Raw genomic sequence first — 16,976 nt, 5'->3', positions numbered from 1 at the left:
TTGCATGAAGCAATGCGGCCAACGTCTCGCGCTACTCGCAACAGCCCTACTCTGCCACACGTGATCAATCGGTTGCGTAAGGAGAATAACTACAAACAAAACAACAACAACAACAAAAAACAACCTTGAAACGGATTAGAACATTTTCCCGCAATCGCATCACATAGAACTTGCCGGGTTGTCATCAGCTCGTGTTGGCGTCCTGCAAACTCCGAACCGAGTGAGCGATTATTTCTGCCGCACCAAGAGCCACCCACCCAGACCTCAGCTAAATGCAACTCGCTCCACACTGAGGCTGTTCGGTCGAAAATCCTCACCATCTCGGAATGTGTCTCCAAGAGCGTTTGCTGCATGCAGTAAATCCCAAAACTCCCTCGACAGGACGCCCTGCTACTGTTATTGTTTCGTCAGCACATATGCTCCCCGATCGGCGCTAGCTTTCGGGCTCGGAACGCAACGAAGCTTCCGGTATACAACGAAGCGATGCTTCGTGTGTGTGTGTGTGCCTGTGTGTCTTCTGTTCTGTAGTTGTGCTTCTTCCTGTGTGGCTCGATGATAGTACTCGTATGCCTCTGTACAGGCCATGTGGATAGCAAGGATTTTCATTTCATCCACTGCTCAATAAATCCCTTTAACGAAGCCGATATGGGTGAGTCGGAAGTTTGTGTTTTGATGAAACCGGGATTAGCGTACCGAGTGGAGGGTCTGGGGACGTGGCAGTAGGAGGGGAACGTCAGGACATTGGGGTATGCAAAAGCTTAGCGCCATGTAAAACTGACGCTCCATTCCAGCTGCGTTTGTGCTGCCTGCTGCTGGCTTAAAACTATTCAAGCGCACCGACAGAACAAAGATGCTTCATAAAAGACCGATGTGCCGCTACCGATCGGTGGTACTGTGTGCATTGCACATGGCATAACAATAAATGGAAGTGTGTGAATAACAACAAGCTTTCGGAACGAGTACAACCGGTCTAATCATTTGCGAACATTTCTAAGAATTGTTGGATTTGCATCGAAAAATGAAAGCCGATTAGCATTCGAAGCTGCAACGTGGTTCGCTTTAAAAGGCATTTAAACTCCACGCTTGGCTGGATTCTTTCTCTAACGAAGGTACGGTGCTTGCTATTTTGGAGGCAAAAAAAAGGAAAAGCCTTCCCAGAGAGTTGCTGGCAGCTAGCAAAGGCATGGCAAATTAACTCAATTTTTAGCATTTATTTCTATCCCATCGAGTTCGTGCGAGAGGGGTTTTTTTGTGGCATTTGCTATAGAACAGTTTGGAAGAAGGATAATAAACCAAACTTTTGCCTCGCTTCTTGACACATTTTCTCCAGTGCTGGACCTTTTCCTCGCTTCTACAAAAACTACTTTTAATTGTGATTAAATTTTTTTTTTCATTTCACGAATTTCAACGAATCCGTGTCCCAGAACGAGTAGCGCACGAGTTGATCTTATTTCGAAAACAAACGCTCCACTATCGGTTCCATTTTCGTAGGAAATCGAAAACGAAAAAGATAACAAGAGTGCCGGAAACAAAAAGGAAATGAGAATCAGAATGCAGCGAAACATAATTTAAAATAAAAGATGAAGAAAACGCCACGAAATTAAAGCGGAAGCAATGGATTCGATTTTGCAGAAATCTCACGAGGGCAATTTGTGCGATGATTTCTTGCATCGATCGGTTTTTCTTCGGAAGCGTTTCGTTTTTATCGTTTCTGGGAAAGTTATTTCTATGAGGCGAAGAATGAGAAAAACATAAACTCCCCTCCACCATGGCGGGTGCTGGGCTGGGGCGAAACTTCTTGCGGAAATCTTGTCGGTCTGTGCGGTGAACGATGATTGCGATTTTGCTTGCGATTTTTGCAAATGAAACTTTCATAACACTACTTCCGGGAATAGGGGGTAAAAAGATGCGCAAAAGAAAAATAAAAACCGATGAAACCTAAAAGCAGAAAATAGAAAATCCAGATGGGCAATGCAGAACAATGCTGCATTCAGATGAAAGGTGCAAGAAGCGCTGTGTAATGACGCTTGTTCAAACATGCTAGCGTAAGCTAATGTAGCACAGCCCAGATTACAGCTGTCGGAAAACATACCTGCAAAAGTAATTAGTCCACCCTGTTTGAACTTTCCCTGCCCTTGTCTCCTGGCCAGGCTCGCCATTCAGTAGCTGCACCGTTCCCGTTCGGCTCACGTCGTCCCCGGAGTAAAACCAGGAGCGGATGTTAAAGTGCTACTTATCTTCATGATAGCTTTATGAGATGATGATGTTACATATTGAAAGATTTCCTAGGGGTTAGTTTTTGCTGGCCCCGGTACCTCGTCTCTCTTGCGTTGTATCGGGGGGTTTTCACAACGAATCGCTACCCACTCGTTATGTCCATTTGGCTTGAAAGATCCCCCGGTCGGTGGAACGGGTTTGGGCGAAAGAAAAACAACAGTCTACCGGCAGTGGCCAGGGGGTCCGGGGGGCAATGGTGCAGAAGTTCAAATGAAGCACTATTGGACGACCATCATCATCATCATCATCGTCGTCGTCATCATCCTCGACGTCGTCGCCGTCGGAAGTGAATGAGGTTAAAGCTATTTCCCACTTTTCTTTATCGCTTCACCGCATACACAACCAAGCTGGGTCTGTGATTTTCTTCCGCTGCCGGTTTGCTACCATTTTCACAGTGGTATATTTGAACACGTAGAGCAGGAGCTTGTTGAATCTCTGCTTGGGCGAGAGTTTTGTTTTGGTTGCAAAAGTTTTGCGTTCGCTGTGCTGCGAAGAAGCGCTGACTTTAGTGCAGTGATACGAACTTATACTTATATCCTACGAGTTATATATATATATACATATATATATATATATATATATATATATATATATATATATATATATATATATATATATATATATATATATATATATATATATATATATATATCATTTATGATCTCTTGTGAGCTGCTGGCAGCTGTCCTTTGAATTCAAAATTTCAACTGTCAATGAAAGTGGGTACAAAAAAATTATGGTAGTAAATTCTACCAATTTTCTAATTTCAAACAAAGGCTTTCCATTTTTATAAAGAAAATAGCAAAAAGATGTTTCGCTTCAGAAACCCTATAGTGCGCCTCACGGCAACTAATGCCGGTCTTTAGCAGCAGCAGCAGCATTGGCTAGTCCGGATGAAAGGTTTGCCTTGTTTTTGTGCGCGCTACAAGTTTTCCCATTAAACGTGCCCCCGATGCAGACGAATCAGAAGATGTCAGTAGCAGCACCACCACCACCAGTCTTAAGACGCATACAACATCGCTCGATAGTGCACACGGACCAACGGGTCGTACGCGACGCACTGGCATAACGGAGGTTTGTGAAATGTTTATCTGCACTGGCGATGGGCTGTCGTGTCCCCGGTGTCACACCAGCGTGGTTGGTTGGTAAGATGGTTGGTGTTCGCCATCGTCTCCGTCGTCGTTCTTTATGAATCACAGACTGGTGGGTAGAAGTGGACTAAACCGTATGCTTTTCACCCGGGTAAGAATGGGGTCGAGTCGAGTGGGTGAAATGTTGGCTGCGAGCATAAAAAGTAACGACACAGCATACGTCGTGCCGTGCTAATGTTGTTTCCGGCGAAAAGCCAACGAACGTTGATGCGTTCGAGCGGCGGTACAGCAGGTCCAGGAGGATTACTTTCCGGCGAGCCAATGTTAAAACAAAGCAAGAGAAAGCGCCATAGGAAGTGTGGGTGAAATCTTGGACAGCTAATCTTTCGTTGACTAAACGTCGAATCGCCACTAGGTAGCATAATACCTTCTCAACACATGCCTTAACACAGTGTCTGCGCGTACATACAGTTGCACTGCAAGAGACGATTAGTTACTACATTACCTAGCTGGGGAAGTGTTAATAAACATTAACGCTTATTTGGATGTTTGGTGTTTGAGTTTTTGTTCTTCAGAAATAATCTCCAGCGATATTCAACCACAGCAGCCGATAAAATAGCAACCCAACACCGTTATCATGAAGGATTTATGCGCTTCTTACCTTTCGTGTTGGTGCTTTTTATGCGATTTTTTGTATTGCCAAGTTTTCCACTTTCGCAGAAGTTTGCTGAGAAGCTCGACACGAAATGTAAAGTTTTGTACTGCTGGGATTGATGAAGACGGCTGAAGAAGCTTTATAGACACTCTATCCAGATAATTGGCTATCAGTTTTCCCATGGGGAATAGAAAACTTCAACCGCAAGCTTCTTGTTGTAAAGAAAATAAGTAATGCTTGTTTACTACTCTTAACTATGAGAAACAGAAAACAAAACCATTCTCCTTAGCTTCACTCCACACTTTAACTGCGTTTTGTATACAGCGATAAAAAAAATCTACTCAAATTGATGCACGTATCGCATTACCAAAAACCATTAAATCTTGTTGATCCAGAGATAGCGATCGCCCGAGCATCGCTCATTAGAGGCAAACCATGCCCTGCAATCGCTTTCCAGTGACACGTGGCATCAATTATTTGCTCAACTTTCGACGCTCAGCAGATTGCTCCGAACGACAAAGTATCCGATTTCGCCTGTCAAAAGTAACGGCCTCTTTGATCATCCGTGTGACGCTTTCACTAAACCTGCCAACGTGTGCGTTAAACGGTTCGGAAAAGATACAGCACAAGCGGCTGCAGGAGTAAAGAAAAGCAAGCCAGCGCCTTTTTTGTCTTGCTTTCGCTCGCGTGTAATAACAGGGCAGTGGCTACATTGAATATAAAAGCCATGGAACGTCGGAAGCCCCAGCGCTACAAACAAAACCTTTAAGCAAAGGCGAAACCTCGCTGAAACTCGTTCGAGCGTCTTGCCGGGGCGGACCGTTGGCGCTGAAGGTGTGCTAAAGTTTAAGAGCACTCGAGCATTTAAAATTTTCCAGAAATTAATTGAGCATTGCCAAGTAATCCTTTTTTGCTCATTAATAATTTTGCAGCACCTTCCCGCGCTGGCGGGAGCGCCCATAACTTGTTCAATTCTACGGTCACACCCGCCCGGCCGTACACTTTTACACTCGCCGAAGGTGCACTTTAATTTGCTGTTCGCTTTTCCTTACTGCAACTGACGGAACATAAGAAAAAATGCTCATACACTTACACACCCACCAGCATGGTTCGAATGCGCCACACACACACACGCAAAAAAACTGATCAACCCAAATGCGCTTGATGATGGTGGTCGACTTTAGCATACTTTCGGAGGAAGACCAACCAAACGAAACGAAGGCACAAAGCGCTTCATGCAGCACGATGAGATCGAACCCGAACCAGCACACTGGGGTGGCTGGCAATGGGCCAGTGCCGGATTCTGAAGAGGCTCGGAGCAATCTGTAACACGTTAAAGGCAAACTCTTGGGAATGTTCTTTTTGCTCCCTTCTAGAGCACGAGCGGGGAGAAGTATGTGTGAGAGAGAAAGAAAAGGTCGAAGGGAGATGGAAAGCCTCTTAAGAATGTTTCCATTATCCTTTCCACGCAACGCTGACCTCCGGGGTTTGGGCGAAAGGAGTCCGAGCCCAAGCCCTTGCTGTCTGCCGCTGACCTGTTCATTAATTCATTACGAATACCCTTGATAATGGTGCCGATCGTTTACTTACGCTAGTTCGGTTCAATCGCTTTCACCAACAATACATTCGAAAGCGCTCTGCAGGGAAATGCCGGGAAGCGGTGGTTTTCCGAGAGTTGTGAGCCCATTAGGGAATCGATTTGGGATTGGGCGAGTTTTTTGCTGTTGTTGTTGTCTCCTGTGGCCCTTCTGGAAAGCTGACCAGAGCAGTTGTAAAATTCGATCCTGTCAGTGACATTTCAATGCGATTGATTTGTTTTACAGCTTACACCGTGCTTTTAGGATCGTTATCATGGCTATGTTTTTTTCTCCTCATTTTAATTGTCTTTGTTGCCGCTGCTTTGTAAGCTACCAATTGAGCGTCATTAATAATAGGAGAAAGAGAACACCCAGGTAGACAGTGGGGAGGGGGCAAGAACCAAGCTTTCTCAATCAAACCCCCCGCAAAATAGTCGAATGTCGGTGAGTTATGGTCCAATTAGTGGAACTAGAGCTAGTGAAACCGAGGACGGATGGCCGAAACTCGAACTCGTTCACTCCTCCCACCCAAAAAGCCCGGATAATCGATTGAAACTTTTCCATTATTTTCCATTTAAGTCAATAATCTATCGATTATCCTCGTTGTTTGGGGGTTTCCCCTATCAGTTTCCCGTTCGGCTGAACGGTCAACGCATAAAGCAAAAAGACAACGCTTTGAAACCAGCCCCCGGAGGCGGACGATTATATTTCACCGCTTCGTACGAACTTTGCTAGGCTCTTGCTGGGTAACCGCCCACCGTCGTCCAAGCCTGGGCACCACAAAGTTCGTACCGAACGGGTGAAGTCGTACCGTTTCGATCGCAACATCATTATCAGGAGCGGGGCGGACGAAATTATAGACCTTTCGGGATGGCGGTTAAAATGCGAAGTTACCGATGCGGTCGTGGGTCGGTTGTTTTGGGTAAACTTTTGGAAGCTTATTGACGAGCTTGCATGAAAATAAATAGCCCGTTTTAATGCCCTCACTGTGGTGGAAGTTTTTCGTGTTGTTTTCTCCTCTTTGTGTGCGCATTAGCTGGGAGAGAACAACACATTGGGCTAGCTCATGACGGTTTAACGTGCTAATGATAAGTTCTAATTGCTGTAAATGGATTATTTTTGCCAAATAATTGAGTTCTGCAAAGTCGTTTATTTTAAGTGAACATTAATCTACTTTAGGAATTGAAGAATTGAGAAAAGCCTGTCGGTTTTTATTCATTTTCATCCCTTTGTCGACAGGGTGGAAAAAAACTCCAGAAGATATGCAATCCGTGTGCTTAGTAAGGATAAAAGCGCCAAAAGGTATGCAATCCGTAAGGATAAGTAACGGTGAAACAACGTAGTTGATGTCTTCTAAACCAGTAAGAAGATTAGAGTAAATTGAACTTAATCTTAAACATACATTGAAAATACCGCTGTTAAAAAAAACCTAACCTTTGTTTTCGTTGAATCTAAATACAGTTACTATCAATTGCAATTCAAGAGAATTAATCGATATCCACATCGTTTGGATCATTAGCAGCTGTATTGCAATCATCCAACGTACATGCCATCCAATCGTACTTGTAAACGTTTTAAACGTAATTGAAAACTACTCATTATCCTTGATTGCAATCCATAGGAAATTAATTGAAATTCAAACCACATGAAACTGGGACCGGATGTTCGCAAACATTGAACAAATATGTTCAATTATAAATTAAATGATACAGAGCCCTTTAACTCATCTCGAAACATATAATACCACTAATTACCAATATATTTCACAGCTACCAGCATTAAAGTCGCAGTGGCGCACTCTTAAAGGCGTTCGCACGACGTTTTCTCTGCAGTGGTAGATTAAGTCATGCCAAACACACCCTCGAACTAGCACCGAGTATTCGGCGGCAAAGGCACGGAAACTAGATGCACATGCGAACGAGTGTGCAATTCCTCGGCAGCGGGCAAACGGCAGGCACAGGTAGCTGAAATTGAAATGTGCACGGTAAGAAGTATTTTCCAGCCACATCCTGCTCCATCGTTCACTCCGCAGTGAAGGAAGGAACCGAGCAAGTGTCGATCCCCGTTGCACGGGCCCGACTTCGTACACGTTTGATTCAATAACGACAGTCGAACGCTGCAGTGTTCCCCGAGTCCCTTGGAGCGCCGTGCCGCTCCCTACCAAAACCGGGGGCACTCGAAACCTTACCGCTTACGTCACTTGTGCGGAGGTTTATGCTGCTGCCTGCCTTCTAGCGTACAGACTCATTGCAACAGCTCCCGTCCCTCAGCTCCACTGTTCGTGCAACGCCTTTCATCAGCCAGTGTGCCGTCGAACAGATACGCGGCCAGAATTTAAAATCAACCGCTCGGGCGTCGCTTCTCACATCTCTCTGTACGCTTCGGTTCGTTTAAGGTAAGCTAGAATTGGATTCTTTTGCCAAGGAGTTGCTTGCGTTTTTTTTTTGTGGGTTGTTGCTGCTGTTAGCTCTTTTCTCTCCCTCTTTGCACTCCATTTCCCACGCTCGAGCGCTTTCCTCACTCGGCTGCTACTACTGCTGGCGTCGTTCTTAACCAGCGCACGATCATATGCTGGCGGTGCGGTATTCCGTTCCACTGGGAGGGCACACGATTTCCTGCATCGATTTTGTTGTGTGTCTTCTTTGTTGTTTGCTAGCCCCACACAAGCACCGTCGAATGGCCTGTTTTGGCTGTGAACTTGAGTTGGAAGGAAAGGCCGGGCACTTGAGCCATTCTCCCACCTTCCTGGCCTCGACACTTGAGCGCCGAATGGCGACAACAATGTGTTAAGCAGGCGGCAACGTGCTCACCATTCCCGCGCCAAGCGGACAAGCAAGCGGGAGGGGCGAGCGCGGTTCGCCGGCGGGGTTAAAGTGAAAAATCGTATCAGTAACAAGTGTGTAAGTTTGCATAAATGAGACACTTGAATTCGGTGTAAATTTCGCATTCGAATCAGATTTTTTGCCGTTGCTGTCGCCTGCTTCCGTCTTTGCGGGGTATTACCGCTGAACGTTTGGGAATGTGTGAACAGGGCAAGCTTGGGGGAAAGATGCGTACCCTATGGGGAAGAAAATGGTAATAACGGTAGAGACGGTTATGGTTACCGTTGTTTGCCGTGTGCGCGTTTTGAAAAAAAAATCCCTTGCCGGTGGTAGTTGCCTTTGCCATTGAGGTGTGTATTTTTAAATTTCAATGGAAGTTTTTACACACATACTCAGGCACAGATTGAAACGTTTTCCAGCGAGATGAGCTGATGAAATTTAATCGAAAGTAATGGGCGGCTTAGTGCGGGCTTTCGTTGTTTCGTGCAAATGTATGCTTGGCGGGGGTTTTCCGCAAGCTGAATGAGGTTTTTATAGAAAAGCAAATAATTTACAAAAATAATCATCACGTTCAATAAAAGCAAATTCTTCTTCTTTCTTCTTGCTTGGCTCACCAAACGATACCGGTCAAGACTCATTGATTTCCCCCCATAGCAGGATAGTCAGTCCTACGTATGGCGGCACGGTCTATTTGGGGTTTGAACCCATGACGGGCATGTTGTTAAGTCGTACAAGTTGACGACTGTACCATGAGACCGGCAATAAAAGCAAATAATTCAGTAAAACAATAAAAATAAATAAAAGCATTTCATAAAATTCTACACTCTGAGTGGCTATTTAATAGAGCCAGTGAAAGGATTTTAGATCAATTGATGCTTGTTGTATAATTTTGCTTGTTCTACGAAAAAAGGATATTGCAAATGTTTATAGCAGCATGGAACTAAATGGTTCACTTAGCTTGACATCGTTTAAGGGCCTTTCATTGCACTAAAATCTTCAGCTACGTTTTGTTTCTCTGTTCATTATTTTTTAAAAAGATTTAATGCCGATACTGGGTAACGAGCACAGCTCTAAAAGCAAACAATTCGAGTCCCTAAACCTGATTTGAACATTATCAGTAGAGCGGCATAAAATCATTCATTGCTCGCTTCAATTAAATTACCAAGCAATGGTTAATGGCATAATTTTCCGGAGTTTTCCGATTCAAAACAAAGCGTACGCTAGCTCAGCTGGCTAGAGCAACCCTGTAAAACATTATTAAATGTATTGTTTACAACATTATTTATATAGCTCATAAACCATTCTCTTTGATAGTGCTGAAAAGTGCTCAAATCAAATGTTAAGTCCCATTTGATTCCGGAAGTTTGTAAAAGAACAAACAAACTGGTGCGATTGGGTGCTTTGGAGCGATAAATTGCCCAGTCGCAAACATATTTCGACCGAAATTGAATCGTTTCGATGTGAGTGATTTTTACATTTATTTATTTGCTAAAATTGTTGTTGTTTTTTTTTTAAATAAATCAGCTCTCAACTAGCAAAAGTATCAAAATGCTCCCCATTGCATGCTCAACAGCGATGTAGTGCAACACGAATGATGGTACCGTAGCATTTTACATGCAAATGACTAGATAACGGTCTGATTATTTTCAACGTTGGTCCCCCGTTAACCAGCTGTACTCGCTTGGCATGTGTAAATTCCAACACATCACCATCTGACTGGTTCGACCGTGTAAAACGCACCGCGAACAAACCCACCGGTTTGCTTCATCAGCCGTAGGTCGCCGGTCGAAGAATGGGCTGTCACAAAATAATTACCCATTTATCATGTGCCTTCTGATGAGCTTTCCTGGACCTGCTATATAAACTACCTTTGCTCTTTTCCTCTGCTCTTGCTCTCTTTCGCACACGCACACACACACACCCGTAATAATAACAAAACAGCATTAAAGCTGCACACGGTTCACGGGTTCCGCGGCGAGATGAGAAATTATTCATACAGCTCGTTCCCTTTTCGCATTCAACGGCACACGGTTGGGTTGGGTTCATTTATCTGTTTTCTAGCGCTTTTCAATCTTCCGCTTCAATCCCCGCACCTTCACAATCCAGAAGGAATTAAGTGCCAACTGTAGGCACCGTTGTCGTCGGGACAATGTGTTTCACGTGCACAACCAATCAACACCGGGTCGGGTGGGCGAACTGTGTGGGCGATGTTGTGTGTGTGTGTGTGTGCGTTGTTCACTATTGAACCAGGCGTCTCCATTCTCACGCCCGTCCGCAGTGCACCGGCAGGGGCAAAGAAATGTTATTTCAGGATCTGTTTGGGCAACGATTACCGGTGGGCCGGGAACAATAAGCTATTTAACGACGACCTTGGCACAGTGGTGAGCCGGCCAATGCGTGCGGACAAAGGCCATCATTTGACGTGTACAAGGGTCCCGGGCGTGATCGGGACGATTAACTTGCGCAGCGAAGTTATTTTGAGGTCGGCCAGATGGAGTAGATGTAGCGCCGGATGACTTACGCTCTTGTTCCAGTTTTAGCGACGCCGGTCAAAAGGAAAGGCAAGCTGGGGAACATTCACATCCTTGAAACAGCACGACCGCTTTATCATCCCCAGCAAGGACGCTTTTGACCCTTTTTGTGTGACAAATTAACTTGCCAATCGCTACCAACCTAACCCCGGAACGCTATCGTGATGGGAGTACAGTTGGCTTGAAGCATTTAAATTGTATTCTAGTGACCGCACTGTTCCGTTTCTGGCCATTCGATTGCTTTAGCTGCTCTGGTTTTCCTCTGCGTTTGCTTCACGAAAGCAATGTGGGCAGAACAAAAAAGCATACAGCGGGCAAAGACTAATAAACATTACCCGGTATAGAAAAGAAAAGACTGCCAGGAATGTGTTGTCTATTCAGCTGCCGCTGTTGTCTGTCTTGTCTATGGTCGATAGAAGAAAAAGAAAACCATACCATACAAAGCCCGTTGTTATCCTGCTCGACTTTGACCTCAGCTCATAATTGAGGTGGACAGTGGGGCGTGAACGATGGTACGAGTAGCTTCACGAGCAGCTCACCCCACCCGTTTGAACGATACAATCGCACGGACCGATCTTAATGATGGTTTGCCTCCCCGCACAATAGTACCGGGCTGACAGTGTGTTAGTATCGGTGTGCGCAAAAGTATGCATACAATTGGAATTTTAATTGCCCGACCAAGTGAATGACCGGTAAGCGAGGTATAGCGGAGTTATGTCGCTTTTATAAAATGAGCTCAGACATACATGAGGCAATTAGAAAGTATGGTGTATGCATTGCTTTACAAAAACACAAATTTAAAAAAAAATTGATATTTTCTTCATAAATTTTATTCCCATAAACCTCTGGTTTTGAACCTAAGATGAAATTTTTAGATGCAAACCATGTTGAAGTTAGAAGTTTGTATTGATAGATCTTGTTTCGATCTAAAACATTACAAGCTGATCGTGCAATGCTATTACGGAATAATCCAAATGTTTTGTTGATTATTCTGCATAGCAAACGCATTTTCCATCCTCCTAATATTACCGTTTCCATGCAACAAATGAGCTATGAATATCATACAACGTTTCGTTCTTCGGTTAGTCTGACAAATCATGAAAAAAGAAGCAATACTTAGCTGTTTTAGTTTTTTCAACCATACTCGGGAGACAATATTGATTAGAAGCTGGAGCCAAATTAATGGTCAGTAGCTTGCTGACTGCAATTTTGATAGATTATTTGCGGTTTTACACAACGTTGGTTGTCAATCGTTCTGAAAAATAGAGTATCCTCTTGTTCAGAACCGCCATAGTTAACCAGTAAAGCTAATAATAAAGCTTTACTTTCACCCTGTTCCAATAAAATTATGATAGAAAGTATCTACTTAGCATTGAGAGCAACAACATTATAGAAACGACAATTTTCAAATATTGAACGTTAAACATACTCCAGTGAATTGATTGGATGAAATAAATTCACATGAAAAGGACCGCTAAACGTGACACCATATTGGCTTCAATTAAATTATCCTTCCACTCAATTTGCAAGCGACGGGCGAAGCCGCCAAATTATTCGCTTTTAAGCAGTACATCTGTCATGATATACGTGCGGTGGTGTGCTCTTCAAACAACCACCCTTGGGTAATATCTCAATCAAAAGCAGGAAGATGCAATCAAATGGGAAGGAGGAAAAAACACTCACACAGCCCTCCCCCTAATGGCATCATAAATTATAGCCTTCAGGCTGTGCGGACTCTTCCCGCAATGCGACGCCAAATTGCTCACCATCGGTGCAGCCCGATTCACATCTCCTCAGTTCCTTATCGCTGGGTCGCTGGTGGACTTTACTCACTGCACCTTCCGCCCATCCGACCAATACGAGAGAGTGCGGAGTTCACTAATGAACCTTCGTCCTCGTTCCGTAATTATCCTCTCCGTGCTAGGAAATGGTCGACATCCCGGCCAGCCGATCCAAAGATCCGAGGCCGTGTTCCGAGGTGAATTAAAGGTTCCATACGTCCTGCTCACACACACACTCTCTCTCTCACACACACACACACACACACACACGTGCGGCTCGTCCTTGCACGCCACCTGACCTGCCCAACTCGCGTATCAGTTTATGAAATAGCACGTTGGCGGGAAATAACACCGTAAATCGCGTATCGCCAATCTGCACCGTTACCGGCAACACTAATCACCGCATGACTCCCAATTGGCGTTGGTAGACCGGTGGTGGTGTGGAGTGGTCACCAGCCCGCTGCTCAAGCGTTTGTGAGCTCGCAGCCTGTTTGAAAGGTGCCAGGCAAAGGGAGCGCGGATACACAGAAGAAAATAGAGAAAGGCCACATTTGTCCCGACCGGTCAATCTTCCGAAGCTCGTTGAAGAGGACGTGCGGGAACGAAGCACGGCGTGTTGAAACCCCGCGGTCACCGTTGAAAGGACCGGAAAAGCGCGTTAATTAAAAACAACATCAAAGCGTGCCATGGTTTCAATGAGTGGGTCGCATAGTCACCGTGGTTTTTTTTTTTATTCTTCCTTTGCTAGGTTTGCTTGTTTTTTGTTCCTCTTTTTTGTTGTTGTTGCTGTTATGCTTTCCCCCGCGCTCTTTGCGCACTGTGCCAGCGTGGAGCCAAACGTTTTGTTCGTGCTGTGAGTGTTTTACTTCGCTCCGTTGTTCTTCCACCTCTTTTGGCGAGCTTGCGAGTTCCGTGTGCAGCGTCGGCTTTGGAGGCAAGGCAAGGTAGCCCCCAGGCTGCGAGATGGTACGGCATTGCCCCGGTAAATGTTTTTCGTTTCGTTTTTGTTTTTTTGTTTTGTTTTGTATTTTGATTTTTGGGGCGGTATTATGTACGCTGCTTCTTGTTGCTTGCCCGCTGCTCCCTCTAATGTACCCAATTTTGGTTGGTGCCAAAAATTGATTTTTCCTTCCTCAAAAGCATAAGCACAAACCACCACAAGAGCAAAACCAAGAGTCAAAACAGAACGAGAAAATAAAACATGGAATTTCCCACGTCAGACTCGAAAGGTCGGCTCATGGCGAAGTCGGCGCCGGTCGCACACTATATTACGTTTCTTATTGTGCGTTTGTTTCTGTGTGTGTGTTTGTGTTTGCTGGACAGCCGGGTGCTGTGGGCCGCGTGAACAAGCGGATAATTTAGCTTTACCGTTTCAGGAAAAAAGAAAGGTGCTCATGTGCGGTGGTTTTCGGTGAACCGGACGAGGGCACGAATGGGCGATTCGGCTTAAGGAGACTATTAATTCACCTGTTCCACGGCCATCACTAAAGCGGCAGCTGGAGTGAAAGGCAACAGGGAAAGAAAAAGAGAGCTGAGAGTGAGAGAGAGAGTGGAGAAGGGAAGCCAAATTAACTGCCACCAGCACATACGCTTCGTTTGGCGTTTGTTTGTCGCGTTTGATGATGCTTTCCCTTGTGTGAAGGTGTGGAAATTCACTCAATGGGATCTTTTAAAAGATGTTTTCTTTGACCGTGCCCTACAGCAGCAAATATACGCACAAACAGCTCTAGTAAAAAAAAAAAACAAACAAACAAACTACAAGGGAATGTAATGCAGACAGTGGAAATGGTTCACGATAAAGCTTACAGCGAACATTCGGTGACACGTTGTGTGCTTAACTTTTCACGTTTCCCGTAAAAGCCGTCAGCAAATAACGGACAACAATCAAGCACGATCATTCTGCAAAGTGCACAACAACAACGATCACCAAGTCGAATGAAAATCCAAACCAACGAGCGGAAAAAGCCTCTGTCTCGAGCCCACGCTAGACAGGTGCAGGTTATATTGGTACCATTTTTTCTGGTTCTATCTGTTTGTGTCCGTTTTTTTTTTCTCCTGTGCTTCTACTTTAAGTCTTGCTTCGCTTTCGCTCCTGTTTGCTGCCCCGCGAGCTGTACAAGCCGGTGACAGGGCAAAACGATAAGTTAAGTAGAATGGCACCGAATGGTAACGCACAGCTAAAAGGTTTCCGTCGTGTAAAATGCTCCGCTGCCTTTTGCGCCGGGACATTTCACCTGCCGAGGGCCGCTCGATCGATCGAACGCGTCTGGTTGCGTGGCGTCGCCGCACGGAGGGCGTTGCAACCATTTAAACTGACATTATTCATTGCCGGCAAGCTGGCCTGGCCTGGGCTGACATTGCCCGGGCCCGGGTTTTGCGGTGGAAAAGATTTTTGCACCGGTAGGTCGACACCCAAGCCTTCTTAATCCTTCCCGTGTTGGGCGAGTGAGCGAACCCGTTTGGAAAGCAGACACCGTAACGTGCTGCATGCGCTTGGAAGATGCTGGCGGTAGCACGCTTACGCTGGTTCGGCGCAATGGAGCGGAGTTGGTTGAGCGTTTTTTTTTTTGTGTAACGAAATATTGCACAGAGCTTTGAAGCTTTCGGTGTCTTTTGAACTTGTCACAGAACTTGTTATCTAATTTGTTTTTTTTTCTTTTCAAATTCACTCACTCACGCACACTTGAGGGCCAGTGGTTAATCTTTCCTTTTCGCATGCAAAGCATTATGAATTTTCCTGGCCGCTCAAACAGTCGTCCAAGCAAGCACGTTCCTTTCGTCTTGAATTCCAATCACGGAGCCCATAAACTTACACACAACCTGAGACACACACACACACACAGCTACATGTACAGAACAGGCGTACATATACGCACACAAAAAACGCCCCACACAACCGAGCTCGTTCACACGCTACTAAACTCGTTGGCCTTAATCCGTGACTGCGCTAATTGAGCTTTGTTATGGTATTTGGCCAAATCGGAACGATGGTGATGACTAATTTCCCAGGCACACTTCCGGTCCCCGGCTAGGGGTTTCCGTTACCGTTATAAACCCAACGCCATCTTCAGTTACACACATGCACACACCTACACATGGAGAAAGACACACGGGACACTCTTCGGCGTTGCGACTAGGAATGGTTCGCCAATATCGTTTAGCTCGTTTGTTCCAAACCACGTGAAGCCAAATGGCTTTTCAGCACAGACTTTTCACTGGTTGGGTCACCACTCAGTACACGACGAGCCGTGAAGGGTTGGGTAACAGTGTGACACCGTTGCTTGCCTGTACGTTAGATGCATACACACCGGCACTGGCCACACATACACCCATTAAGTCACACACACACACGCACACAGACACACCAACCACCAACCATGTTCATACACGCGTTTCTTTTTTCGGTCTCGCAAAACTTCCGTCCGTAATCCGGCAGTGGAATAACTTTCTGCGTACCGTGACTGGCAGAACGGCGCCCGATTGATGGCCGGGCGAAGGCTTTCTAAGCCCCGTTGCCACCCGTTGTGTAAAGTTTTGTGTGTTTTTGGCTTACGCAGTGAAAAACTGTTCGTCGAGGGCGAACGGAAACGGATCCGGTTCGTTGTACGGTTCGGACAAAACTGGAGCAGCATTTGCCGAGGCGGTATGCCACCCGCCGGGGGGGCCCGAACGATCGCCGAACGATGGTGCTAAACGGTCGGGCAGCGTTCCGGCGTGCGTTCCGACGCTGCCGAGAGCTGTCAAAGTTCGGCCGTTTGGCGTGGAAAACTCCGAACCCACCTGCCTTGGCCGTCGTCCTTGGTTCGTCGTTGGGCACGAACGTGGAAAGTGAGAAAATATTCAAACCCTGAGTTTCGCACCAAACGTATTTCCCCAATTTTTGAGCAGAGAGCCGAAAGGGCGAGAGCGTGAGAGTGAGCGAAACGTTTCGTAACTGTGATGTAGTACGTTTAGAGGAGAATGTGAGCGTACGGAGCCATTGCACGGTTAATCGAGTGCTCGAATAATGGTTGCTGTTGATACGGTGGAAATGAGATTGAGATTTGAAAAATAGCTTCATTCGAGCAGTTCTCCGTGATTTCGACTAATGTCGTGTACGCTCTCGCTGAATTATACAACAAGCTTGGTTGTTGCTGGAACGTGTTAAAAGATAATGCAAAATGATTTCGTCGAAACAGTTGTCGCTACATGTTGCTCATTCGTTTGAACATGAGTTTAGGAGTTTCATGAATTTCAACAATA

General features: G+C 45.5%; 1 protein-coding gene across 3 annotated transcripts in view; it reads right to left on the bottom strand.

Annotated features, from left to right (window-relative positions):
- The window catches only part of LOC121588918, a 137,898-nt gene extending 121,546 nt beyond the window's left edge, over positions 1 to 16,352 (bottom strand). Inside the window, exon 1 of one of the 3 annotated variants that reach the window (XM_041907369.1) lies at positions 16,288 to 16,352. The gene's annotated coding sequence lies outside the window, so the exon portion shown is untranslated. The other 2 variants (XM_041907370.1, XM_041907372.1) reach the window with 2 other exon arrangements.
- Positions 16,353 to 16,976: the final 624 nt, after the last annotated feature.

The sequence above is a fragment of the Anopheles merus genome, chromosome 2R (genome assembly GCF_017562075.2).
Source record: "Anopheles merus strain MAF chromosome 2R, AmerM5.1, whole genome shotgun sequence".
NCBI classification, from domain to species: domain Eukaryota; kingdom Metazoa; phylum Arthropoda; class Insecta; order Diptera; family Culicidae; genus Anopheles; species Anopheles merus.
This window is presented reverse-complemented; position numbering and strand designations above follow the sequence as displayed.